This window comes from Microcebus murinus, chromosome 2, assembly GCF_040939455.1.
Source record: "Microcebus murinus isolate Inina chromosome 2, M.murinus_Inina_mat1.0, whole genome shotgun sequence".
NCBI lineage: Eukaryota > Metazoa > Chordata > Mammalia > Primates > Cheirogaleidae > Microcebus > Microcebus murinus.
Window position 1 is genome coordinate 28,818,674 of NC_134105.1, and position 27,529 is coordinate 28,846,202.

General features: G+C 46.8%; 1 pseudogene; it reads right to left on the reverse strand.

The window, feature by feature from the left end:
* Positions 1 to 4,640: 4,640 nt before the first annotated feature.
* On the reverse strand, positions 4,641 to 26,673 carry LOC105879534 (peptidyl-prolyl cis-trans isomerase E-like; annotated as a pseudogene).
* Positions 26,674 to 27,529: the final 856 nt, after the last annotated feature.

Consider the following 27,529-nt stretch of genomic DNA (forward strand, 5'->3'; position numbering starts at 1 on the left):
GGGAAGCCACACGATGGCTCCCCTTCCACTGGCGTCTCTGGCCAGCCCCTTGGTCGCACCTTCCCAGGGCAGTCAGGGAAGCACAGCAGCAAGGACCTCCCACCCCCACCCCAACTAGCCCCGTCTCACAGGGCTGTTTGACTAGTCCTCCCTCTGAGGGCCTTAGGCAGCCTGTTCCCTCCCTGCATGTCACCCCCAGAGCCAGCCAGCTGAGCACTTCACACACACCCTCTTCTCTCTTGGGCATCACAGCAGCCTTGAGTGGCTGGCCTCACTGCTGCCCATCTGATGGCCATGACCGACCAACAGTAAGAGGGACACCTCTGTTAAAGGGTCCCTGGTGGGAGCACTGCAGGCAGTGCACTGGATCCCAATCTGGGGAGCAGGCCCAGGCTGATGGAGGGGTAGAAGCCTCTTTTAAAGGCAGAAACCAAGCCAGCCTAGGGTCACAGGGGGCTGGGACAGGCTCGCCCCTCCCTGCCAGGCTCATCCTGATCTCCACTCTGACAACACGGGTGGAGAGAACCCGCCCAGCCTCGCAGCTTCTCAGTGTCGAGACTGATCCAGATGGAGCTCCTGGGAGGGGGCACGGGAGCAGGTGGCAGCCCTGGGGGAGGCTCTGGTGACTGAGGGACTCAGCCTCAGCATATGAGTTGCCGTGAGGTGCTGCCTATCTGGTCCCAAATTTGTACAGGGCGAGATGCCAGCCTAGCACAGGCTGCAAACCATGGCACCAGACTGCACCTCTGGTTGCAGGCCTGGGGTTGGGGGCAGGCAGGAACCACCTGTGGCTGCTTATATCTCCCCAGCACCAAGCACGGCCTGGGCACTCTGCAGGAATCCAGTTCTGACTGTGGTTCAGTGAGCGCATAATGAGGGAAGAGATCGGTGAGATTGTGTTTGGGTGCCCAGGAGAAACAAGACCAGCTGCTGTGAGAGCAGGAATGGAGCCCGGCTCACCCACCTGCCTGCCTGGTAGCCGGAGAAAAAGAGCGAGAGCGAGAGAGAGAGAGAGAGAAAGAGAGAGAGAGAGAGAAAGAGGTGAGGGAGGGGAGAAGAGGAGAGAGAAAGAAAGGAGAGAAGAGAGAGCAGAGAGAGAGGACAGGGAGCGAGAAGACAGAGGAACCTTTGCAATGGGCCAATAGGGCGTCTCCTCAGAGACTTGGCCTAAGGGGCAAGGGTGGCCTTGGGGAAAATGCTATGGCCTGTCCCAGCTGCAACCTCTACAAACACCTGGGACCTCGCTGGAAGCAAAAGTAAAATAACTAAGATTTTATTTTAGCAAAGAAAACATCCCAGGTGCCAGACTGGTGAGCCCAGGACAGACCCAGCAGCAAATGCCAGGAAAAGCCGGTGGCCACACATAGGCTGCCCGTGGTGGGGAGGGCGGCTCCCGTGCTGGCTCGGGGCCCACAGCCACGCTTGGGAAAAGTCCAGGCTGTGCTGGCAGAGGACCTGCTCCAAGCTGACCCTGAGGAAGGGCTCATGCCACCAACAGTGCCTGCTTCAGACAGCTGGGGCTGGCAGCTCCTCCTGGGTGCACAGGAGCAAGAGCAGAGAGGGGAGCAGAGAGAGCGCCTCTCACACAACTCCCCACAGTCCGGGATGATCACCTTCTGCTTTGGCTTCCCGTCCTTGCTGCCCTGGGCCTTTGTGGGCAGAAGAGAAGTCAGGGGAGTGAGTGGGGAGAATAAAGAGTGGCTTAGGACACCCACACCCCCCGCCCCCGAACCTGGGCTAAAGCAGCCCCTCCTGGAAGCAGCCTGGCCCAGGTCTCCTGGGCCGGAGTTTGGGGGGGGGGGGCCAAGAGTTCTTTTGCACACGCGAAGTCTGAGATCCTCGTGGGGTATCCAGTGAAGACAACAGTCATGCAGCTGGACAGGAGTTTGGAGCTCAGGGACCATCTGCACGGAGACTTGTTCAACGAGGACAAACTTAACTCAGAGATGGGGTTGAAAGCCCTGGGAGTGGATGTGGTGCCCTAGCATGCTGCTTCTCAATGGGGCAATACTGCCCCCTAGGGGCTATGGAGACTTCAGGGTGTATTTTTGGTGATTATTAATAGTGGGTGCTGCTGTTATTAGTGGGAGGAATCAAGGAATCTAGGTGTCTTGCAACATCCCACCTAATGGATAATTATTCTAAATCCTCTTGGATTTTCAACAGCACTGACAAATATCCATGTAGATCTGTTTATAATGATCTGAACCTAAAACCTCCATCCACTTTCCATATAAATCCAAAGAATTATATATTTGTTAGTTTGGGTTTTTAGGGACTGGATTTCATTCTGTCGCCCAGGCTGAAGTGCAATGGCATCATCATAGCTCACTGTAACCTGGAACTCTTGAGCTCAAGCTATCCTCCTGTCTCAGCCTCCTGAGTAGCTGAGACTACAGGTACACACCACCACGCCCAGCTCATTTTTAAATTTTTTATAGAGATGGGGTCTCACTATGTTGCCCAGGCTGGTCTTGCACTCCTAGCCCCAACTGATACTCCTGCTTCGGCCTCCCACAGTACTGGGATTACAGGCATGAGCCACCACTCCCAGGCAAAAGTTAAATTTTTGCACTAATTTTTTCCAGATATAGACCTGTCATATAAACTAAGGACTATTTGATTTCTTTTTGTTCAGAATTTTCCCAAGTGATTTTCCCTATTTCAAAAAATCACGTTCCTGTGACTCTGCCCGCACGCGACACCTGTGTCGGGCCACACTGCTAACCGCTGCTCTAGGCAGAAGTGCTCACGTTTCAACAGTTATGTAGCGTGTCCAAACATTTCTAGTACTGAAATGCATATTAGGCTATTATAAATTCCTTTCCTTTAATTTTCCTTTATATTACAATTACAACATAATACTATGTTTTTAATTAGGCAGCCACTGGAAGGATATATTAGCTATGACTTTCATTTCAGCACAGAGAAGCATTAGCTACAAGAGGTAGGGGCTGGGCTAAAGGGGTGAGGACCATTAAAGCAAAGAGTGAATCTAGGTGGAGCAGAAAGGCCACAGTGAGCACTGGTCCCTCCAGCAACGCAGAGCAGAGCGGAGCGGAGCAGAGGAGCAGCCACGGGCTGGGCGGAGGCACAGGGGGAGGGCGAGGGAGCCCCAGTAGCCAGCTCCGCAGGGCTGAGACGAGCTGACTGCTGGCGCCTCTGACCAGAGAACGGTGGGGAAGGGAGGAAAGTCTCCCTGGAGGGGGCTGAGGAAAAACAGAGCAATGAGTCTCCCCAACTCTTCCAAAAAGTCTTATTAGTAAGAGACCAAGGAACTACAGTGGCAGCGGGAGGGGAACACCAGTCAAGGGCTGGTGACTCTGCAGCAGCCTGTGCGCTGATGGCAGTGACAATATCAGCGACAATGCAGGGGACGGAGGCTGCAAGAGAGGGAGGAAATGGGAGCAGTGCCTGAGTGGAGGGAGCCGGCAGAGGGGCTGCCACTGTCACAGAAGGCAGGCGGATCAGAGGGTGAGAAGGACACAGGCGCGGAGTAGATCTGGTGGCGGGAAGACACAACAGTTCTCTTGGGATTGTTTCCCTGAATTGGAAGCGAGAGTGTCAGCTGAGAGTGACAGTGTTAGCCCCGCTGGAGGGCTGAGGACCGAGGGAAGAGCGTGTTCTCTCTTCACTCTGTGGATGAGAATTACCTGGGCACCTGCGAGGACGGCTGGCCACTGCTCAAGGCGCCCTCAAGGCCTGAGCTCCTCAACTCGGAGGGGCCCAGGTAGTCAGGTGTGCCAGTCTCCAGCAGACAGAGCTCCACACTAGGTGAGCAGGAGAGAGAGGGGCAGCGGGCTCCACGGCAAGAGTGAGGGGCATGTGTCCAGTGAGGAGGTGGGGCAAGAGTGGGCACACAGGCCAGCATGGGCATGAAGTAGGGCGTAAGTTCAGGACGAGTTCCAACCCCGAGCACCCCTGAAGGAGGACATGGTCTCAGAAGAGGAAACCTGAATGCGCACTGTAAATCAGACAATAGTATTATATCAGTGCTCATTTTCTGATTTTGATTACTATGTCATGGAATGTTAAAAATGTCCCTGTTCTGGCCGGGCGCGGTGGCTCACGCCTGTAATCCTAGCTCTCTGGGAGGCCGAGGCGGGCGGACTGCTCGAGGTCAGGAGTTTGAAACCAGCCTGAACAAGAGCAAGACCCCGTCTCTACTATAAATAGAAAGAAATTAATTGGCCAACTAACATATATAGAAAAAATTAGCCGGGCATGGTGGCGCATGCCTGTAGTCCCAGCTACTCGGGAGGCTGAGGCAGCAGGATTGCTTGAGCCCAGGAGATTGAGTTTGCTGTGAGCCAGGCTGATGCCACGGCACTCACTCTAGCCTGGGCAACAACGTGAGACTCTGTCTCAAAAAAACAAAAACAAAAAAATGTCCCTGTTCTTAGGTATGTGACACCTCCAACCTACTCTCACATGGCTCCAAAAAATAAGCACTGTCTATAATATACACAGAAAGAGAATAGAATAAATAGGAAGTGATGTTCACCAATGTAAACAACTGATGAATCTGAGTAAAAGGCCCCAAAGTGTATATAGGGGTTCATTGTGCTATTATAACTCTTCTGTAAGTATTTATATAAAATAAAAAGTTACAAAGCAATAATAACAATACACCACTGCAATAGCAGAACCAGACTTCTATGTGTATTCCTCTTATAATAAAAGGAGACCAACAGGAACTTGAATAAGCCAAAATAAAAAACAAACCTTTCGAAGCCCAAAGCTAAGCCCACCCTCGCAAGGCTGATCGGGACCCCTTGTGCTGCAGCTGGTCTCCTGCAGACGCCGTGTCCCTCGCTCCTGCACAGCCATTCCTCCCTGGCCCGGCCTCACTCGTCACCACACGCTGATCGGCTCCTACATGGTCCTGGGTGCTCGAGCATAAAGTTTTCGCCGTCAAACTTCTTCCCGTAGATGGACTTGCCCCCAGTGCCACTGTGGTTTGTGAAATCGCCGCCCTGGCACGTGAACTGGGGGATGATGCGGTGGAAGCTGCTCCCCTTGAAGCCGAAGTCCTTTTCACAGGTGCACAGGCAGCGGAAGTTCTCTGGGGTGGGGAAAGGAAATCAAGTGCTGAGGTCAAAATACCTACCTAGACATTTAAAACTCCTGCTCTCAGAATCTAAAACAGTATATATATTACCTTTATTTAAATTAAATACTTGGGCAGGCACGGTGGCTCTCACTTGTAATCCTAGCACTCTGGGAGGCCGAGGTGGGAGAATCACTTGAGCTTAGGAGCTCGAGACCAGCCTGGACAACATAGCAAGATCCCTGTGTCTAAAAAAAAAAAATAGCCAGGTGTAGTAGTACATGTCTGTACTCCCAGCTACTTGGGAGGCTGAGGCAGGAGGATCACTGGAGCCCAGGAGCTTGAGGTTATACTGAGCTATTATCACACCACTGCACTCTAGCCTGGGCAGCAGAGTGAGACTCTATTTTTTGTGTGTGTGTGTGACAGAGTTTCACTGTGTTGCCTGGGCTAGAGTGCCATGGCGTCAGCCTAGCTCACAGCAACCTCAAACTCCTGGGCTCAAGTAATCCTTCTGCCTCAGCCTCCCGAGTAGCTGGGACTACAGGCATGTGCCACCATACGTGGCTAGTTTTTCTATGTATTTTTTAGTTTGCCAATTAATTTCTATTTTTAGTAGAGATGGGGTCTCGCTTTTGCTCAGGCTGGTTTCGAACTCCTGACCTTAAACGATCCTCCTGCATCGGCCTCCCAGAGTGCTAGGATCACAGGTATGAGTAACCGCGCCCAGCTGAGACTCTATTCTTAATAAAAGATCATATGCATATGCATATGTCTAATTATAGGTAGACAGCAAATATTAAAAATGAGTGAATATATGTAAAGGATGAATGACTATATATGACTATATGTTATATTCTTGTAACAACTTTTCTATAGACTTGACATTTTTTCCAAGTCAACCACTTAAAACAATTTCTGGAATGGTACTGGGCTCTGACAGAGATAGAACACCTAACCATGTGGCATCAAGTGACCATGTGGACAGAAGTATTCATCGTGAGCTTGGTTCTGCTAGATTTATTTATTTATTTTTTTGAGACAGAGTCTCACTTTGTTGCCCAGGCTAGAATGAGTGCTGTGGCATCAGCCTTAGCTCACAGCAACCTCAATCTCCTGGGCTCAAGCAATCCTCCTGCCTCAGCCTCCCGAGTAGCTGGGACTACAGGCATGAGCCACCATGCCTGGTTACTTTTTTGTGTATATATTTTTGGTTGGTCAATTAATTTCTTTCTATTTTTACTAGAGACGGGGTCTTGCTCAGGCTGGCTTCAAACTCTTGACCTGGAGCAATCCGCCCGCCTCGGCCTCCCAGAGTGCTAGGATTACAGGCGTGAGCCACCACACCCGGCCCTGTTAGATTTATTAAGTCATAAAGTCCGGTAGGCCCTGCAGCAATCCATACTAGCATGGACATGGTGCATTCAGAATCCATACAAGCAGGGTCAGAAGTTCAAATAAGCTTGAACGAGTAAGTGACCAGACTCCCTGTGTCATCCTCCACTGTTGTACCCACACCTCATCTTCAGTTCACACCTATGGTCACTTGGAGGTCCCTTATGGCTAGCTAACATAGGAAAAAAAAGGACAGGCTTGGTTTGCCAAAGGGCAGGCTCAGTTGGTATGTGGGGACAAGCTGAAAATGGACTGGTACTACACTACTGCCCTACAGGGGGGCCTGAATGACAGCAATGAAGGCAAGTCCTCTCAAAAGGCAGAGCTTTAGGTGACAACTATGTATAGAAAGAAAAATGGCACCAGGAAAATATATAGGTTCAAGGGCAGTGACCAATCGCTTGGATGGTAGGTCAGGAACCTGGAAGAAAACAGATGGAAAACTAGGGACCAGGAAGTGTGGAGAAGCAGCATGTTGTCAGACTATGGGAGTGGGCACAAGGTTTGAAGATCTTTGATGTTAATGCCCACTAGAAAATACCCACCACAGAAGAGATGCTGAACAATCACAGAAACAAACAGAAAGACTAGGGGAAGTGACATCAGTCAGCTTCTCCCTTGGGCCACTGCAGTGAGTGGCTGATGAGTGCATGAACAAAGTAGCCATGATGACCAGGATGGAGGCAATACATAAGACTAACAGCATGGGCTCTGCTCACCGAGGCCATTTGATCTAGCTACTGCTACTACCAAATTCTCAGACTACTAGCAACTGACACCAACACTGAGCTCCCACCCTTTGAGATCAACTATCCACTTGGTGGCAAGTTGCTTACACAAGACCCCTTCTACTATGGAGGGAGCAGTGATGCATCTTGACAGGCATTGACAAATATTCTGGACATGATTTTGCTTTTATTGTATACTGGACTTCAGCAGACATCACTATCCAAGTGCTTGAGGTATCAAAAGACACAGTTCTACATTCTACTTCGTGCTAAGAAAAAAAAAAAAAAAAAAAGACACAGTATACTGCATGCAATGGCTTTAATGTGTCCCCTACAAAATCCAGGTGTTGAAACTTAATGGCCAATGTGAAGGTATTAAGAGGTGGGGCCCTTAAGATGTGATTAGGTCATGAGGGTTCCTCTCCTCATGAATGGGATTAAGGCCCTTACAAAATGGACTTCACACAACCTTTAGCCCTTTGCCCTTCTGCCTTCTGTTATGTGAGGACACTGTTCCTCTCCTCCAGAGGATCCAACAATAAGGTGTCATCTTGGAAGCAGACAGCAGCCCTTACCAAATGACCAAACCTGCTGGTGCCTTGATCTTGGACTTCCGAGCCTCCAGAAGTGTGAGAAAATAAGTTTCTGTTCTGTACAAATTACCTGGTCCCCAGTATTTTATTATACCAGCACAAATGGACTAAGATACAGCATGACATCCCATCAAACCAAGGACCCATTTTACAGCAAAGGCGGTGTGGCAGTCAGCACTTGAACTTGGGATCCACTGTTCCTATCATACACCACACCATTCAGAACTAATAGAAAGAGGGAAAGGCCTTAATATGCAGTTGAGGCACCAGCTTAGAAATGACACCTGTGAGATGGGCACAACATACACCCTGAATCAATGACCATTACAGAGTGCTGTGTCCTGGGAGTCCAGGAACCCAGGGAGGGACATTGCGGTGGCCCTGCTTACCATTACTCTTCTTTCCATCCCTGCACTCAAGGCTCTGTGCATCTAGAGGTCCTGGCTTCCACAAGGTACATTTTTACCAGTGGGGACCAGAGTCCCGTTAGCCTTTAAACTACGACTGCTGCCTGAGCACATTAGGCTCCTTGCGCCAAGAGACAAGCAAGTAAGAAAGGAGCCACCATCCCAGCAGGACAGTTGACCCTGACCATCAGGAGAAGGCCACTTGGCCGTCACACAAAAGGGATGGTCAGAACAGGCCTGGCACCAAGGGCACATGGCACCCATGGGCACATCTCTTGTACTCTCCTGCCCAATTCTGACAGGGCAGCTGCGGCCTGACAAGGGCATAACAACCAGGAGCTCAAATCTCCATGGACAAAAGCACAGGTCACTCCTACGCTTTACGTAAGCCATGTGGACCCACAGAGGAGCCAGCTGAGGTGAGGCTGAGAGGAATCTAGAAAGGGTGGTAGAGGAGGGAGATGATGAGCATTGGTTGTAGTTCTGGGACCAACAGCAGCAATGGGAACTGTAGTTCATCCCACCAACTCTCCTTTCATTTCCTCTAATGTCCCCAAGGGAAAGAGACTACCGGAGCCCTGGAGGAGTCGTTCCCAGGTGAAGTGAACCTATCAAATGAAGCAGGTGGATCCGAGTGGTGTGACGGGAGGCCACAGGAGAGGCTGTGGAAAGCCACTCAGATCCCCCGCAAGACCAAGACCACCATACCCTCAGCACCCAGGAGTGTTGGATGTGACCAGCCCTGGATGAGACCAACCCTGGGAAATGCCCTTGGCCAAAGGGAGCTGCCTCACCAAAGTTTACACCACCTCTGGGAACCAGCCAGAATTCACAACTGGTCCACGTGAGGTACAAAGGCCTGGCCCCCCTCGTCTCAATTCAGGACAACTCTGAAAGGACATCCAAGCTCCACAACTCCCCATGGGATCAGCTGAGGTGTCTATGTGACTGCAAGACAGTTGAAAATACTCTCTCTGTCCAATATGCTTCTCTCATTCTCTTAAAAGAGTTGTTCCTGAGATCACTCTCCAATAAACTTCCTGCATGCGAATCTCCATGATCTGTTTCCCAGAAACACTGAAAAAAAAAAAAAAAAAAAAAAAAAAACGAGTAGTAGTAACATGAGTATATTTTTCAGAGATATAGCAATAAAAGCCAAAATATTTGTTAAAATAAATGAGTGTTGGTTGCTTTTGGCAGGGCAGAAAAATGATGTTGAAGGGAGCAGAGGAATGCCATGTTTTATTATAAAATGACTTTTTAAAAATTATGTGCAATTATGACTTTGCTTAACATAAAAAAGCTAGATTAAAACAAAAAAGATTATAGGTAAAAAGGGTCATTATGAATATTTAATAGGAAACACAATAACAGTCTGGGAGTGGGCTAGGGTCAGTGAGGAGAAAAAATTTCAGCTTTTAATTTATGCCTTTAACTTGGCAAACATCTGAACTGCCATCACGTACTTCCTCATATGGTACAGTAACAGCACTGCTTCTGTGGTATCCCTGCCAAATCTAATCGCACGGAAGTACCAGGCAAACACAAACTGAGAAACAACCTTAAACACTATGTTAACTGGTCTATTCTCTTCAAAGATGTCAAGATCAAAAAAGAGGATAAAAAAACTGAGAAACTGTTTCAAGTTAAAGAAGACTAAAGAGACTTGCCAACTCAATGCAATGAGTAAACCCTTTTCAGGGAAGAAAAATTACTAAAAATCACTATAAATGACAATATTGGGACAAGTGATGAAATGTGAATATGGCTGGAAGGTTAAAGTGGTGTGTCAAAGTTAAATTTCATAATTTTGATAGTTTTCCTGTGATTATGTGAAGGAATATTCTTGTTCCTAGGAAATACAGGGCTGGGAGTGCGGGCTCAGGTCTGTAATCCCAGCACTTTGGGAGGCCGAGGCAGGAGGATTGCTTGAGGCCAGGAGTTCAAAACCAGCCTGGGCAATATAGTGAGACCCGATCTCTACAAAACAGAAAAAAAATTAGCTGGGCGTGGTGGTACATGCCTGTAATCCCAGCTATTCAGGAGGCTGAAGCAGGACAATCGCCTAAGCCCTGGTGTTTGAGGTTGCAGTGAGCTATGACACCAATGTATTCCAGCCTGGGTGAGACAGTGAGACCATGTCTCAAATAAAAATATATACTGAAGTATTTAGCAGTAAAGAAGAATGATATCTTCAACTCCTTCTCAACTGAAAATATATACATATACACACACATGTGTATTATATATGTATGTATGCAAAGAAAATGATACAGTATGGGGGGCAAAAGTAAATTACTGAATGGCTACAGAATATATGGGAGCTTCTTGAACTACTCTCATAGGATTCTTATTCTATATATCTGTAAGTTTGAAAATATATCAAAATAAAGTTACCCCCAAAAATAAAACCAAACCACAAGATAATTAAAACAGTTTATAACTTTCGACTGCTTACTCTTTCTGATGGTTCTAAGCCTTTACAAGCTTCAGAAATGTCTGCCCTGCCTCATTTGTTACTGGATGCTGGGATGTAAGATGCCTCAGATGGCCTTAGGTTGAAAGTGTCAAGGGCCCAGGGTTCCAGGCAGCTTCCTCCCCAGCCTGCTTGGCCGCAGCTTCCCACTATCATGACAAAGAGCCCTGCTCACCTGCTGTCATGGGCACAACGTCTGAACGCAGGAGCATTTGTGGCCAGCTGGCTTGTTCCCGATCTTGATGTCATGTACACCCGAGGATCTGAGTGAGCCTTTTTTGCAGCGGGCTCTCCCTAGGTGCAGAGGAAACTGCTAGTTTAGAGAGAACTCTATGACTCCCCGAGTAGGAGCGCAAGTATTCCTCTGTACACACACTCAGAACCCAACTCCAGCGAGTAGGCTGCAGCAAGGTGGCCACAGGGAAGGCCTTGAGCCCTGACAGGGCTGCAGGAGGCAGGAGCCACCGCCACAGCACCCAGCTGGACACCAGTGACCAGAGACCCCAGCACTTTCTTTTTTTTTTTGAGACAGAGTCTTGCTTTGTTGTCCAGGCTAGAGTGAGTGCCGTGGCGTCAGCCTAGCTCACAGCAACCTCAAACTCCTGGGCTCAAGCGATCCTCCTGCCTCAGCCTCCCGAGTGGCTGGGACTACAGGCATGCGCCACCATGCCCGGCTAATTTTTTATATATATATCAGTTGGCCAATTAATTTCTTTCTATTTATAGTAGAGACGGGGTCTCGCTCTTGCTCAGGCTGGTTTTGAACTCCTGACCTTGAGCAATCCGCCCGCCTTGGCCTCCCAGAAAGCTAGGATTACAGGCGTGAGCCACCTCGCCCGGCCTCCCAGCACTTTCTGATTTGAGGCTACCCCCAACCCCCGCCGGCAGGTCCTCTTGGCAAGCTCATCCTTAGACCCATCAGCTCGCTTCTCCCTGCCCTGCAGTCCTGGAATGGCACTTTTCTGGCCCACGATTCACAACTCTCAATATCTTCAAACCCCAGTTCAAGCCCACCGTCCCCTAGTTAAGCGGACCCGTTCACATACCACCACCTCCTCCCTCTACGCTCAGCCATCCATATTCCCAGGCAGGCTACACAGAAGAAGCTATGGGGGCAGCATTAGGGTGTGAGAGCTACTGCATGCAGATTTTGAGAAAGATTTCTACTGACAAAACTTAGGATAGGACGAAGAAGTTTATTTACTTTTTCCTAGGTGGAGATAGGGCCGGGAAAAGGGCCAGCATGGAGGTGGAGAAAGAAAAGCAGCTATTCAGACTTTTTAAAGGGAGTGGTTGTAAATTAGTGGGTTGTAAATTAGTTGAGAAACTGCTGCATCCACTCCTGCCTTTCTTCTCAGAGGCAAGATGATAGCAGCAGCAGCAGCAGCAGCAGCAGCAGCAGCAGGATGTCCAAGTCTAAGAGTTGGCTCACCTGCCTTTCCTAGGAGAGGGGATTATCCCCGGAGGTGTGACTGTGCCCTTGAGATATGGCTGAGGTCTGAAGCTTGCACCCTGCTGCTCACTCGGGAACTCTTTAGACTTTAGAAAAGCAGATTCTCAGAGGAATTTTCAAAGAGAGAGAGATTTACCACCTCTCTTCCATCTGCTCAGCTCTTGTCATAAGTTGTGCAAAACAGAACTCCTACATGATACCTGTTAGTGAGAGAACTCATAGGATTGATTGTAGGAATCAAAAACTCTTACTAGGAAATTGCAGGATTAGATATTTTCCTGTTTCCTGTTCATTTTGCAAGGCCACACCTTTCAGGCAGCCCTCTTACTCAGGCCTATGTGATCAGAAGACAGTGGAGGAGGCTGGGCCTTACTTCGTCCTCCAAGACAAGATCGACTAGAGAATAAATAAAACATGCAGTTCAAACCCTCTCATTTGCTTGACGAGAAAACTGTCGTTTCTGACTTCATTGTAGTCTGGATTAATAGTTAAACATACAGGTCTTGAGCTATCAGGCCAAGCACTGGGGTTATTAAATAAATAGATATGGCCCCTGCCCTCGAGGAATTGGCTATCCAGCGTGGAGAGATACCCACAATTGTACGAGGGACACAGAGCCTGGAGCAAGGTATTTGACCTCACTGTGTCCCAGTTTCCTCACCTAGAATTGGGGATAATAATAGTACTTATCTCAAATAATTGTTATTAGGATTAAGTATTTGTAAAATACTTAGAATAGTGCCTGTCACAGAACAAGCAATATTTAAACATTTGTTAAATAAGAGATTTCAATATAATGCAGTGACTACTAGGATAGAAAGTGCCACAGGAGCCCAGAGGCCATGGGAGACCAGAAGGGACACTGATCTCACTCACTAGAGGATTCAGAAGTTTCCTGCAGAAGGTAGTAACTGAGCTGAGCCATGAAAAATGAGGAGTTAGCCAGATTAAAACAAGCTGGAAAGGGCACTGCAAGCAGAGGAATGGCTTATGCAAAAACACAGAGACTTATAGATATCTACAAACTCTTGTTTCCTAGAATATAAAATGGAGATAAAATGTGGAGGGATGAGCTCACGTCAGACATAGAGAAACTTTCTGTATCTTTTAACAGGACCTGGACTCCATCCTATAGATGAGGGCAGCCTAGAACGCTAAGGAGAGTGACATAGTCAGATCTGTGCTTTGGGAAGCTCCCTCTGGCTGCTAAGGACAGGAGGAGGACAGGCCTGGGGCAGGGAGATCAGTCAGGAAGCTCCGTCATTATCCATAGGAAAGGATAAGACAATGGTGGCAGGAAAAAACAGGAGAGGAGAAATGCAGGAAGATTTAAAACATAAAATTAGCAGGATATGGCAATGCACTATATATGAAATATAACAAGAGGTCTAAGCTGACACCGAGGTATCTGGTTGGGGTGATTATGTTGAAGGATGGCAAAGTGAACTAAGATTGAACATACAGGAACCCCCGAGTGAAAGGTGAGGAAATTCATTTGGGGTGTGCTTTATTTATGGCGCCTGTGAGACATCGGGAAAGAAATATGTGGAAGGTGAGGGTTAGGGATAGAGATTGGAAAGTCATCAGGACAATGAACAGTTGTTACAACTTTAGGCAGGGGACAAAAGTGGCTGAGACTGCACAAGGACAAGACGGAGAGAGGAGCTGAAGGATAAGGAAGGAACTCAGAGACATGTGACGGACAAGGAGGAACCCCTAAATTATCCTAAGAATAATGGTCAGGATGGTGTCTAGATAAGCAGGAGAAAGTGATGAGGCAGGGAGAGGCTTGCACTATGGACAGACTGAGGGGAAGGGGCTTCTACATTATTCTGCCTCCCTGGAACTGGGGCAAGAATAGGAAGACAGTGAGTCTGGTGCCGCGGTCTTCAGTGAGGGAGCAGGAAAGACGTCCGGATGGTGGAAGCCAGTGATGAGGAGCATGCACTGTCCTTTCCCAACTCTTTCTCCACCTTCAACAGCAACCACAAACACCTGAGCACACACAAGCTATTTCTCACCTAGATGAGAAACAGCAAGATTCTCCATTCGCTTCCCTAACACCACTCACATCAGAAGTGCCCTGGGTGGAAAGCACCAGCCTCTTCTCTGAAAGCACAAACCTTCATTCTCACCTGCTGGGTTCCTGCTTTCGGGAGGCTCTAGAACCATCTTCCTACTTATTCTCTTCCCAGACTTCTTCAACCAGTCATCATCTGACCAGACTGTAAGGGAAGAATCAAAAGAATGTTAAGAAATTCAAGCTATCAGCCAATTGCTAATTAGCTACTCACATTCAGTTCTGCACTGCTTCCATCAGCAGAGTGAACACACTATGTAGGCTCTCACAGCCAGAGGAACTCCCCAAGACAAATGTCAGGCCCTGAAGTCCAGCTCTTAGCAGAGGCAAATGAAAGTAAGGAGGAAGGACTAAGTCAAGCCAAAAGGGAGATCCTAGCCAGTGTCAAGACTGAACAAGCATAGTCTATGTTGATGTCCAAAAGCTAGACTTTCACGTGGAAGAATGCCTCTAGCTTGCTGAGAATCTCAAATTCTTTATTTCCATGGAAGTGTTGTATTCTCTTCTCCACTATAAACCACTCTACTTGTGTTTATACCACTACTACAACAGACAGTAAGACCAGGATAAAATGCAGCAAAGGCCAAAGGATATGATAGGGAATCTGTGAGTTGCTCCCACTCACCTGGTCTGGAAGAACTTTCCATAATTCTCATTGGTTTGGTCGAACTGACACAAATTAATTCAGAAAAGACTGATATAGAACTCAGCTTCTTAAACCCCATGAGGTTAAAAGAATACCCAATAGCATTCCATTTACTTCTTTAAAAATTTTTTTTAATTCATTCATTTATGTATTTATTTTTTTAAATGGGGTCTCAATATGTTGTCCAGGCTGGACTCAAACTCCTGGGTTCGAGCAATCTTCCCACCTCAAGCTCCTGAGTGGATGTGACTATAGGCACATGCCACCAGATCTGACCTCCATTTTCTCTAAGAAGTCTGAGATGTGCTCAGGATTAATTCCCAGCCCAGGAGCCTGTACCTCCTAACAGCAAGCTAAGCACAAAAAGTAGCCACAAGGCCGGGCGCTGTGGCTCACGCCTGTAATCCTAGCTCTTGGGAGGCCGAGGCGGGCGGATTGCTCAAGGTCAGGAGTTCAAAACCAGCCTGAGCAAGAGCGAGACCCCGTCTCTACTATAAATAGAAAGAAATTAATTGGCCAACTGATATATATATAAAAAATTAGCCGGGCATGGTGGCGCATGCCTGTAGTCCCAGCTACCCGGGAGGCTGAGGCAGAAGGATCACTCGAGCCCAGGAGTTTGAGGTTGCTGTGAGCTAGGACGCCACGGCACTCACTCTAGCCTGGGCAACAAAGCGAGACTCTGTCTCAAAAAAAAAAAAAAAAAAAAAAAGTAGCCACAAAAAAGCCCTTGAGCCACCATACACTTCCTTTCCTTAATACCAATACACAAGAAGGCCTGTGCTGGCACAATTTTTGGATTGGAGTTCAGGACTCTCTGAAATTCTAAGTGTAAATGGAGTTACCAAGAACCTGAGTCCACCTTAGAAAGTCAAGATTAGGCTGGGCATGGTAGCTCAAGCCTGTAATCCCAGAATTTTGGGAGGCCAAGGCAGAAGGATTCCTTGAGCCCTGGAGTTTGAGACCAGCCCGGGCCACATAGTGAGACCGTTTCTATAAAAAAAAACAGAAAAATTAGCCAAGTGCAGTAGTGCACTCCTGTAGGTCCCAGCTACTTGGGAGGCTGAGACAGGAGGATCTCTTGAGCCCAAGAGTTTGAGGTTGCAGTGAGCAATGATGACGCCATTACTCTCTAGCCTGGGCAACCAAGTGAGAGCCTGTCTCTAAAAAAAAAAAAAAAAGAAAGAAAGAAAATAAGTCAAGATGAGCTTTGAAACAGGTACCTTGCACATAGTTAAGTGTTCAATAAATATTTGTTGAATAAAAAAAAAAAGATGAGCTTTGAACTGAAGAAAAACAGTTCTTGTTGATTGAACATATTTGATGAAAGAGTAACAGAGAACATGGAATGAAATGCAGAATTATCCAAGAATAATTAATATTTGAAAAGCTACATTAACAAAAAAAGTTTGCTTTAGGCCCTTTTGTGAGAACTAAAAGATATATCAAAAAAGATTCCTTAATTTAGCAAGATTTAGGTTATAATTACAGCTTTGTCGTCCTTCTTAGAAACAAGGATGGATCAGGTACTAGTTTTATTTCCAGCAATTTAAAAAAATGATAGCATGAATTATATTCTCGTTTCATATTTAGTCATGAAGATTGATTGTAAAGATAAAAGGGGGGGCATTTAAGGATTTTGTGGTAGGCAGATTGGCCCTCCAAAGATGTTCACAGTCTGCTCCCTGGAACCCGTGTGAATTATATGGCAAGAAAGAATTAAGGTTGCAGATATAATTAAGGTTGCTAGTCAGTTGACCTTAAAATAAATTATCCTGGATTATTTGGATGGGCCCACTTCTTTCTTTCCCCACACAGGGTTCTGCCCTGTCACCTTGGCTAGAGTGCTGTGGTGTCATCATAGCTCACTGCCACCATGTCTGGCTAACTTTTTAAAAAATATTTTGTAGAGATGGGGTCTTTACATGTTCCTCAGGCTGGTCTCGAACTCCTGGCCTCAAGCGATCCTCCCACCTGGCCTCCCAAACTGCTTAGGATAATAGGCATGAGCTGCTAGACTCTGCCTTCCAATGTAATTACAAGAGTCCTATATATGTTGAAAAAAGAGACAGAGATTTAGTTTCAGAGTGAGGCAGTGTGAGAAAGACTTGAGCTGCCATTGCTGGATCTGAAGATGGAAGAGGCCATGAGCTAAGGAATGTGGACAGGCTCTAGAAGCTGGGAGAGGCAACAGATTCTCCTGGGGAGCCCCCAAAATGAACACAGCCCTTCCTACACTTTTGATTTTAACTCAGTGAGACCCATTTTGGACTTCTGACCTCTAGAACTGTAAAATAAACTTATATTGTTTCAAGTCACCAAATTTATGGGAATTTGTTACAGGAGCAATAAGAATTCAAATTTCTTTTGAAGCACCCAACCTGTCACGATCCTTGCAGATTTTCTCTTTCACAGTTGTTCATTGGTTTAACTATACAACGGCCTAACTTTTGTTTTTGTTTTTTTGAGACAGAGTCTCACTTTGTTGCCCAGGCTAGAGTGAGTGCTGTGGTGTCAGCCTAGCTCACAGCAACCTCAAACTCCTGGGCTCAAGCAATCCTCCTGCCTCAGCCTCCTGAGTAGCTGGGACTACAGGCATGTGCCACCATGCCCGGCTAATTTTTTCTATATATATTAGTTGGCCAATTAATTTCTTTCTATTTATACTAGAGACGGGGTCTCGCTCTTGCTCAGGCTGGTTTCAAAACCCTGACATTGAGCAATCTGCCCGCCTCGGCCTCCCAGAGTGACTAGCGCCAACTAGAGTAGTTTCCCATAATCACTCTCATACACTTCATGAAACCCTGCCTCTTACCCGAGATTCACAAGTTGACCTTGCAATCAGGTTATATTCTATCTGCAGTACACTGACCTAGACTAGCAAACTTTCTGTAAAGGGCTAGACAGTAAATATTTCAGGCTTTGTACGTCAACTATAGTTTCTGCTGTACATTCTTCTTCACACCCACCAATCCTTTAACATTATAAACATTATTTGGCTTATAGGCCACAAAAAACAGGCTGCAGGATGGATCTGGCCCACAGGCTAGTTTGCTAACTCTTGTGACAAAAACAAAACAGTCAGGTAGAGATTACCTAACAAAGATGGCTGGTATTTATGCAAATGTTAAATGGAGAGGATGTCTGATTAAGAATTAATTTTATAAGTAGTCAGTTCATAGTGCATGCTTTCGAGTAATGACAATTTTTTCTTGCTATATAATTTTGAAATTGTAGAAACTAGAAATACAATATGCACATGAAGGTTCATTCTTCTGAAAAGTAGCACCAAATAATAGCTTCAGTAAAAAACAAAGATCCTCACCCATACCATGTTGTCCACAGCTGTTGCAACATCCTGCCAAAAGAAGACAAAGAAAAAGTGCATAACTATAGTTCAACTCTTCTTATAGTTAGTGCTCAAATAAAAACTCAGGAGTGACAAGGAATCAAGATGGTGGACGAGAAACACCGCCAGACAGAGTGTCTCTGCAGAAAAGACAGATTCTAGCAGAAATTAGAAGAAAGAAGCAAGAAGACGAGCATACATTGGATGAGGGTCGGAAGAAGGGGTATCTGAGACCACAGGAGACTCCACAGGAGGAGGTTGCAGAGGAGAACTGGAAGCAGAGACCTCCGGAGCAGCCTGGAGACCAGCAGCAAGGGTAGGTAGAGTGATTAACTCTCCCCTCCCTTGCATCTCGGACTGCTGGTGGGCGCCCCAGTGGGTGGAGAGACCTGCGCACACCAGCCCAGAGACGGCCACTGCCAGTGAGCGGTAAACCTGTAGCGGACGTGGCACCAGGCTCCCAACTCCTGCAGAGCACTTCCCTGTGCACAGACCTGAGCTGCGTGGCAGGCGCCATATTGCCTCATTCTCCCATCCTCCGACCCTACCCGCGACTGCCGAGAGAGACAGTATAGCTACCAGCTGGAGACACCTCCAGGGAATGGGACCTTCCCTCTTGGGGCCCTACAGCTGACTGAGGGGAACTCAGACGGTGAGCTTCCCACTCGCCAGCCCTCCCAGGAGCTGCTGGCCCAGTGATCCCAGGAGAATGGGGCAGACCCTAAGGCTGAGAGACATAGACCCAGCTTGGGCTCCTCGTGGGTGAATTGGGACTGGCACTCTTCTCCCTGGTGGGGATATTGTTTGAACTCTGGGGCCCAGAGGTCAGACCTGCAGACCAGATCCCATGCACCCAGGTCTCACATTGCCCGGGACACAGAAGGGATATACGTGAACAGCCTACTGAGGTGTGTGTGCCTTCAGAGGCAGATCAGCATCCTAGAGGGAAACCCTCCTCCCAAAAGGAGGCCGTGCGCCCAACCCAGGTGGTGTTCCTGCGCAGGGAACCTCCCCGCCAGCATCACAGCCAGGGGAGGCCCGGTAGCGTGAGGTCTGGCCTGCTGGCAGACACCCAGGAGTAGCCGTGGAGTTGGGGACGGTGGAAAGAAGTGAGGCCTGCTCCAGACTGCAGGTCTCAGACAGCCCCACCCCACAGGTAGACTTTCTGACTGAGAGGGGCCATTCCAGCCCCTCCCTGACAGCCTTTCCTGGAAGCTGAGAACAGAACTTTGACCCCTGCTAACGGCATTGGTGGTGCCTGAGGGCAGGCTTACCCAACCCAGCTCTGCCCAGACTCACTCCCAGACCAGCCCTCACTGAGTGGGAGAAAAGGACACACCTGGAAGTCCCAGGGCCCCACCGACCACCTGAGGCACTAGAGTGACTCTCCTGGGGAACAAGAGCTGGTCACAGGTCACAAAAACAACAGCATAGCCTGTTCCTCCAAGCAAGCGCCACCTACTGACAAGGAGGACATCCTGCACACCCTCTTCACGGCACCTACTGACTCATTATACAGGGAGTGGTCGAACCTCACCTACAGACACCACTTACCGGCTCAGAAACTAAACAAGGCGTGTGAATATGCAAACGAAAACCTAAAGGAAAGAAACAACAACAGATCGACATGGGAAGAAATAAGTGAAGGAACTCCGGAAACATGAAGAACCAAACGGAAACCACACGCCCAAAGAGAAGCACCAGCCCCTTAGAAATGGACACCAACCAAAATCAGGCAACCAAAATGACAGAAGAGGAATTCCAAATGTGGATCATAAGAAAATTCAACGAGCTGCAAGAACAACTCAGTAACCAACACAAAGAAACCACAAAAAGCCTCCAGGACCTGGAACAAAAGTTCACTAAAGAAATCGATACAGGGGCCGGGCGCGGTGGCTCACGCCTGTAATCCTAGCTCTCTGGGAGGCCGAGGCGGGCGGATTGCTCGAGGTCGGGAGTTCAAAACCAGCCTGAGCAAGAGCGAGACCCCGTCTCTACTATAAATAGAAAGAAACTAATTGGCCAACTAATATATATAGAAAAAATTAGCCGGGCATGGTGGCGCATGCCTGTAGTCCCAGCTACTTGGGAGGCTGAGACAGAAGGATCGCTTGAGCCCAGGAGTCTGAGGTTGCTGTGAGCTAGGCTGACGCCACGGCACTCACTCTAGCCTAGGCAACAAAGTGAGACTCTGTCTCAAAAAAAAAAAAAAAAAAAGAAATCGATACAATGAAGAAAAGTTTAACCGAACTCCTGGAAATGAAGAATCAATTCAGGGAAATACAAAATTCAGTGGAAAGCCTCAAGAACAGGGTAGATCAAACAGAAGAAAGAATCTCAGAGATTGAAGATAACACCTTCCAATTAAATAAATCAGTCACAGAGATAGAGCAGAGAAACAAGAGAAAAGAGCAAAGCCTACAAGAGATGTGGGATTATGTGAAGAAACCTAATGTGAGGGTCATAGGGTTGCCAGAAGGGGAAGAAGACAACACTCAAGGGTTGGACAAGCTATTTGAAGATATAATAGAGGAAAATTTCCCAGGTCTTGCTAAAAATCTCGATATACAAGTTCAAGAAGCTCAGAGAACCCCTGGGAGATTTAATGCAAACAGGAAGACATCACGACATACAGTCATCAGACTGACCAAAATATCAACTAAAGAGGCCCTTCTAAGAGCTGTAAGACGAAAGAAGCAAGTAACATACAAGGGAAAGCCAATTCGAATAACACCAGACTTCTCTACTGAAACTTTACAAGCAAGGAGAGACTGGGCCCCCATTCTCACTCTTCTGAAACAGAACAATGCCCAGCCTAGAATCTTATTCCCTGCAAAACTAAGTTTTGTCTATGAAGGAGAAATCAAGACATTCTCAGATAAGCAAAGACTAAGGGAATTCACCAAGACAAGACCAGCCCTTCAAGAAGTACTCAAAACAGTGTTACCCACGGATCAGCACAATAAACACTCATGAATGTAAATCTACTCAAAGCTAAAGATCAAACCCCAGACACTACAATGGCTCAAGAGAGAAAACAAAGCAACAAAGTTCAACCCAACATAATGAACAGAAATCTTCCCCACTTATCAGTTATCTCAATAAATGTGAATGGCTTGAACTCCCCACTCAAGAGACATAGGCTGGCCGAATGGATAAAAAAAACACAAGCCAAGTATCTGCTCCCTTCAGGAAACACATCTAACCTGCAAGGACATTGGCCTAGGCAAAGAATTTATGAAGAAGACCCCAAAGGCAATCGCAACAGCAACAAAAATAAACAAATGGGACCTAATGAAATTAAAAAGCTTCTGCACAGCCAAAGAAACTGTCAAGAGAGCAAACAGACAACCCACAGAATGGGAGAAAATTTTCGCAAGCTACACATCTGATAAAGGGCTGATAACTAGAATCTATTTAGAACTCAGGAAAATCAGCAAGAAAAAATCAAACAACTCTATCAAAAAATGGGCAAAGGACATGAATAGCAACTTCTCAAAAGAAGACAGAATAATGGCCAACAAACATATGAAAAAATGATCAACATCTCTAATCATCGGGGAAATGCAAATCAAAACCACGATGAGATATCACTTATCTCCAGCGAGAATGGCCTTTATCAAAAAGTCCCCAAACAACAAATGCTGGCGTGGATGTGGAGAGAGAGGAACACTCCTACACTGCTGGTGGGACTACAAACTAGTTCAACCTCTGTGGAAAGCAATATGAAGATACCTCAAAGTGATACAAGTAGATCTACCATTTGATCCAGCAATTCCACTACTGGGCATCTACCCAAAAGATCAAAAGTCACTTTATGAAAAAGACACCTGCACTCAAATGTTTATAGCAGCACACTTCACAATTGCAAAGCTATGGAAACAACCCAAGTGCCCATCAATTCATGGGTGGATTAATAAAATGTGGTATATGTATACCATGGAGTACTACTCAGCTTTAAGAAACAATGGTGATATAGCACCTCTTGTATATTCCTGGATACAGCTGGAACCCATTCTACTAAGTGAAGTATCTCAAGAGTGGAAAAACCAGCACCACATGTACCCACCAGCAAATTGGTATTAACTGATCAACACCTAAGTGGACATATAGGAGTAATATTTATTGGGTGTCAGGAGGGTGGGAGGGGGGAGGAAGGGACGGGTATATACAACCACAACGAGTAAGAAGTGCAACGTTTGGGGGATGGACATGCTTGAAGCTCTTACTCGAGGGGGAGGGGGTATGGGCAATATAAGTAACCTTAACATTTGTACCCCCATAATACGCTAAAATAAAATTAAAATAAAAAAAAAAACAACTCAGGAGCATAAGCACACACGCAAAAGACACACTTTCTCCTCCTACCTGTATAGATTGTATATATTTAACAGAGCATGTACCAACTGCCTCTTGGAGCAGGTGGTGTATGGATGTGCTAATTAGGTCATGGAGACAGAGAAAACACGCAGGAATACAGAAACCAGCAATGTCAGGCCAGAGGGCTCAGGCATCTGCAGGACCTGTCTTGTATATTCTGACTACAAAGGAGGAACTTTGAGCCAGGCGTGGTGGGCCTTCCTTCAACCAGAACTTCCTATCTCTCTACACCTGTCACTACCAAGCCACTGCAGTAGGTTGAATAGCATCCCCCAAAATTTCACATCTACCAAAACTTCAGCATGGGATCTTATTTAGAAATAGGGCCTTTGAGGCCGGGCGCTGTGGCTCACGCCTGTAATCCTAGCTCTTGGGAGGCCGAGGCGGGCGGATTGCTCAAGGTCAGGAGTTCAAAACCAGCCTGAGCAAGAGCAAGACCCCGTCTCTACTATAAATAGAAAGAAATTAATTGGCCAACTGATATATATATAAAAAAATTAGCCGGGCATGGTGGCGCATGCCTGTAGTCCCAGCTACCCGGGAGGCTGAGGCAGAAGGATCACTCGAGCCCAGGAGTTTGAGGTTGCTGTGAGCTAGGCTGACGCCACGGCACTCACTCTAGCCTGGGCAACAAAGCGAGACTCTGTCTCAAAAAAAAAAAAAAAAAAAAAAGAAATAGGGCCTTTGTAGATGTGATTAGTTAAGATACAGTCATACTAGATTGTTATGGGCCCTAAATCCAATGATTGGTATCCTTATAAGAAGAGAAGACACAGAGAGACACACACAGAGAAGAAAGCCATGTGAAAACAGAGGCAGAGATTGGAGTGATGCTACAAGCTGAAGAATTGTGAGGAGCCACCAGAAGCCAGGAAGTAGCATGGACGATTCTTCCTTAGAGCTTCAGAGGGAGCATGGCCTTGTCAAAACCTTGACTCTGGACTTCTGGTCTCCAGAGCTGTGAGTGAATAAACTTCTGTTGCTTCAAGCCACCCAAGTTTGTTGTAATTTATTATGGAAGCCCCAGGAAATGACTACACCCGCCCAAACAGAGTGACACCTTCTGTAACCAATGATGAGAGTAACACTAGTCAAACACTAAATGGAAAATTTCTTACCTTTGCCAACTCAAATTCAACAAAAGAGAATTATTGGTCCTTGGTGCTTTCCTTCAAAAGCAGAATTTTTTTTTTTTTTTTTTTTTTGAGCAGAGTCTCACACTCTGTTGCCCAGGCTAGAGTAAGTGCCGTGGCATCAGCCTAGCTCACAGCAACCTCAAACTCCTGGGCTCAAGCAATCCTTCTGCCTTACTCTCCCGAGTAGCTGGGACTACAGGCATTTGCCACCATACCTGGCTAATTTTTTCTATATATTTTTAGTTGTCCAGCCAATTTCTTTCTATTTTTTTTTTAGTAGAGACGGGGTCTCGTTCTTGCTCAGGCTGGTCTCAAACTCCTGAGCTCAAACGATCCTCCAGTCTCGGCCTCCCAGAGTGCTAGGATTACAGGTGTGAGCCACAGCACCCAGACAGAAATGGGTTGTTGATATGTGAGCAACAGGAGGAAACAAGCCACATTCAGATGCCACTAAGAAAGTAAAAACCTGATTTGCAGATTTTTCTTGGTTTATTCAATAATGCTTCCAGAAATATGAGTCATTTTGTTTGTTTTAAATAAACATAGCTAAATAATGAACTAATTTTTAAAATTTTTATAGTATCCATTTTCTACCACCATGGAATTTAAGCCTAAAGTTCCTTTCCAAGCATTTTGGTATCTTTTGTTTATAAAAGGTTGCTTTCTGACAATCATTCATTCCAATTGAGCATTGTGTATACAGCATTGACCTTACTATGAAGTTAGGTGACAACTAAAGGGAGCACAGTCCTTGTCCTTAGGAGAAGTTATTTTAGCTGGGGGAGACCAAGAATAATAAGAATTACCAATTTATAAAACTCAGGAATAGAAGGGCTCCCCAAAAGCCAGTATTGCCCTTTTATTTAAGATTTGAAGAACTAAAGGCTCAGAGTTTGTGTCCACACAAAAAGTTAGTGGCAGAGCTGAGTCTAAAACTCTTATCTTTTAAAAAAAAGAACAAATAGAAACTTGCACTGTAATTGGGATACCAATTAAAGAAATACTCATCCAGGTAAGCAGAGGCCACGCTCCACTGCTAAAGCTGAGCTCCCCTCCCAATTCTCTGCTATTTAATAGCACAGCTGCCAAGAAGGGAGGTCTGGTGTGCTGGAAAGGTAGGGTACAGCTACCCAGCAGGTGGTATGAAACTACAGCCAAATCATTAAAGATTTTTCTAAGACTATCCTCCTACTGATTGCTATCATACAGTTATTACATTAATGATCAGAAATCAGGCCAGGCACAGTGGTTCACGTCTGTAATCCTAGCACTTTGGGAGGCTGATGTGGGAAGATCACTTGAGGCCAGGAGTTCCGAGACCAGCCTGGGTAATAGTGAGACCCTGGTCTCTACAAAAAAAAAAAAAAAAAAAAAAAATTTAGCTGGGTATGGTAGCACATACTTGTAGTCCCAACTCCTAGGAAAGGCAGAGACAGGAGGATCCATTGAGCCCAGGAATTTGAGGTTGCAGCAAACTACGGTGATACCATTGTACTCCAGCCCAGACAACAGAGTGAGACCCTGTCTCAAAAAAAAAAAAAAAAAAAAAAAAAATCAAAGCCCCCAAATGGTTCCAATGTGATCACTGTCTTCCCTCAAACTCAACAGAATATCAATCTCCATAAATTTCAGCCCAGAGCCACACCACCATTCTGGTCTTGCTGTCCTCAGAATATTCCTTTTCTATCACCAAGATAATAGTCATGGTGTTCTGAACTTCATTATATAGTAGCCATACATAGGATACACATGACTTAAAATTATTTCCCAAGGTCTTTTCCTGGCATCAGGGATCTGAATGTGAGAGACACATTTCAGTGTCACCTGTTTTACAATACAGTAGAATCAGGACATCTGTGCTATCTCCAAAAGGAATAAAAACAGCATGAACTTTGGTCCTTCACCCACCCCCTGCAAGCTCACCTGCAAGGAGACAGAGAGCATTCTGAATCAGTCTCTCCATACTCTTGGTGCAGCTGCTGCAACACCCTGTTAATATGAACACAGGGAGGGGAGGAACAAAGGGATACCTTTTTCGTATACCCTTTGGGTATACAAATCACTTGTGAGATACACTCCTTTCCCTATCCCTCTTCAGACCTATATCAAGCCCCCAGTTATAGTGAGTTTCCAAAATGGGCTCAATGATTCCAGTTTCTCTCTTCTATAGTCAACAGAAATGTCCCCAAGAAAGTACAAATCTGATTAAGTCACTCTTCTGCTTGGTATTCTCCAAAGAATAAAGGCCAATGCCCAAAGGACAAAGTCCACATTTCTTAGCATGGCATATACGACCTCCCTAACCTAGGATGTGCCCAACTCTAGCCTCTTTTCTCCTTGCTTTCACAATGCAAAGTATTTGCCACGTAGTGCCAGGCTTCGTCACACCTCTGGGTTTTTGCTCTTGCTGCTTCTCTCCATTCAGGCAACAGCCTTGCCCCCACTTTGGCTGCCTGGCTAATTTTGGATCTTTCAAACTCATCTCTGACCTCAGAGCATCCTAGAAATTTACCTTCCCCTCGGTGGATGGAGTTGCCATTCCTCATCCTCACTGTCATACAATTGCATCACAGCACTCACCAACCCACGCAGTGCGGCTGTTTCCATAATTTCTCTGCTATTCTGGGAACTCTCTAAGGTGCCAGGGCTGTGGGCTTTATGAAACGAACCAGTGCCAGAGCTTGGGATGAGGTTGGAGGTCACAAGAACATGCTGCAACCACCTCTCTGGGACTGGGGTGGAGAGTCTGAGCAGCGCCTACTAGCGCTGCACACCGAAGGGGTAAAGCCCTACAGGAGACTGGCCGAGGCAGCGGAGGGCTCATGGGTCTACACCCTGTCCACTGGCGCGTTTTGGGCTTGCTGCAAGGACCCCGCCTTGCTGCACGCCTGCTCACCCACATACAGCGCTCTCGGAGGCTGCCATCTTGCTCCCAGCACTTCCGCCGGAAGCCCAAGCTCTGCCCCGCCCCCAAATTCATAACCGCTTTAACGGAGGACGGGGTCATCAGGAAATAGGGTCATTTACTTTAGAATGTGCCCTTAGATGTTATTTGAGGCAAGACCAGATCTTACAGGCAAGGACCCTGCCAAGAAGGGCAAATACACGAAAGAGACTGCAGTGGCCAGCGCGGTGGCTCATGCCTATAATCCTAGAACTCAGGGACGCTGAGGGAGAGGATCGCTTGAGGTCAGGAGTTGCAGACCAGCCTTAGCAAAAGCTAGACCCCCCCCCCCAATCTCTTATAAAAAGATATTATCCGGACAACTAAAATAAAAAATTTAGTCCAGCGTGGTGGCAAATGCCTGTAGTCGCAGCTACTGTGGAGGCTGAAGCAGGAGGGTCACTTGAGCCAGGAGTTTGAGTTTGCTGTGAGCTAGGCTGGCATCATGGCATCTAGCCTAGGTGACAGAACAAGACTGTCTCAAAAAGAAAACAGGCTGGGCACGGTGGCTCACGCTCCTAATCCTAGCACTCTGGGAGGCCAAGGCTGGAGGATCACTCAAGGTCAGTTCAAAACCAGCCTGAGCAAGAACCAGACCCTATCTCTACTAAAAATAGAAAGAAATTAATTGGCCAACTAAAAATATATAGAAAAAATTAGCTGGGCATGGTGGCACATGCCTGTAGTCTCAGCTACTCAGGAGGCTGAGGCAGGAGGATTGCTTGAGACCAGGAGTTTTGAGGTTGCTGTGAGCTAGGCTGACACCACAGCACTCTAGCCCAAGCAACAGAGTAAGACTCTGTCTCAAAAAAAACCACAACAAAAACAAAAAAGGGGGCTGCCGCAGTAAGCAGAAAAGAGAGCCTGGTAAGCTCAAGGAAGGTAAAGGACA